The sequence below is a fragment of the Fukomys damarensis genome, unplaced genomic scaffold (genome assembly GCF_012274545.1).
Source record: "Fukomys damarensis isolate Sample0158 unplaced genomic scaffold, DMR_v1.0_HiC HiC_scaffold_19, whole genome shotgun sequence".
In the NCBI taxonomy this organism is placed as follows: Eukaryota; Metazoa; Chordata; class Mammalia; order Rodentia; family Bathyergidae; genus Fukomys; species Fukomys damarensis.
In genome coordinates, this window is record NW_022900931.1 from 67,104,546 (window position 1) to 67,106,038 (window position 1,493).

Below are 1,493 nucleotides of genomic sequence, written 5' to 3' on the forward strand. Positions count from 1 at the left end.
CGCCTGCGGGGCCGGGCCCGGTCCAGGCCGAGTTTCTCCTGGGCCCGGTGACCGCGGCCCACCAGGGCGCCTACAGATGCTTCGGCTCCTACAGCAGCCACGCCTGGTCCTTCCCCAGCGCGCCGGTGGAGCTCCGGGTCACGGGTGAGCAAGGCCATCAGCCCACGAGGGAAAGGGTTCCCTGTACCCCAATTCCCGGTTATAGCCCGGGACAGTCTTCATTGGAACAGCACGGAGCCCGGGCCCCAGGAGAGCTGCTGTATGCAAACCGGCAGGATCCTATCTTTCTATTGGCTGTGCCCAAATGCGAATGAAGGACGGAAAAGAGCAAGTTTCTAACTGGCCCAAGCTAGCACTTTTCTGAGTGGCTCTGTGCACAGTGCTGAGGGCCTCACCAAATGGGGAGCGTCTCCTCCCTGGTGTCCTGTTTCATTACCCAGAACCCAGAGAGAACCCTTGCCAGTAAGGAATGGGGAAGGTCCACGGAGACTTGGGTTTCTTAGAGACCCTGTAGTACGGCCAGGAATGAGGGCCCAGGCCTGCAATCCCAGCCCTCTGTGAGTCCGTTCTGGGCCACTGAACTTGCAGGCGAGACATTGTCTCTACTCAAGGGAAAAATAAAGAACGGCTGATTCAGTCTGGGGAGGGTGGACCCAGGTGGTCCTCAGGAAGACCGCCAGAGGGACAGAGCAGGAAGGGAGGGTGTGAGGAACACAGAGGGAGACCAGAAGCAGCCCTGACCCTTCCTTCCTTCCCTTTCCAGGAGGCGGGAACACCAGCTCTGCACCGGCACCCACAGACACGACTTCCCCAGGTGAGGAAGCTCCAGGAAAGATTGAACCTTCAGGTGCACTGGGAATTTAGGCTCCGTCCCACGTGTGCAGTGAGGGCCTGGCCCAGCAGGAGGGGTGACAGGGAGGGCGCTGTAAGGAGGAGGAAGTGACTCTGTAAGCCAGCAGTGGGGCAGAGCCAGGCCAGGCTGGGCGCTGTGCAGTGGCGGCCCAGAGAGGGCTGCTGAGCCAGTAACACCTCTTCAAGGGGAGCCCCATCTTCTGCAGAGAGGGTCCGGGAGGGGCGGCTCCCTGGGCGGGAAGAGCAGGGAGGTGGGGTGGTACAGGCCTCGGGCTGGGCAGGGCCCCAGTCCGGCCTCTCCAGCGAGGAGGGGGCAGTGTCCTCCTAACCAGCCCGGGACCCGAAGATCCACCAGCCGCACCTCCCGGCCTGGAGCAGGGCCATCGGTCCGCTGTCTTCTGTGCCCTCCACTCAGCCTGGCCCGGGTTTGGGATGGGGCTCTTCTGAGAGGCGAGGCTGGGTGGGAGGAGCCCACGACTGCTGCCCTAGCAGCCTCCTGTCTGCAGCAGACGCGGGGAAGCCCTTCGCGGTGCCCACAGAGCCAGGCGTCCGGAAAGGTCAGTGGGCAGCAGGGGCCACAGTGCGGGGTGGGCAGGACCGCGGCCCGAAGGGCGGAGGGAGGGCGGCGGGGTCCCCGCTCA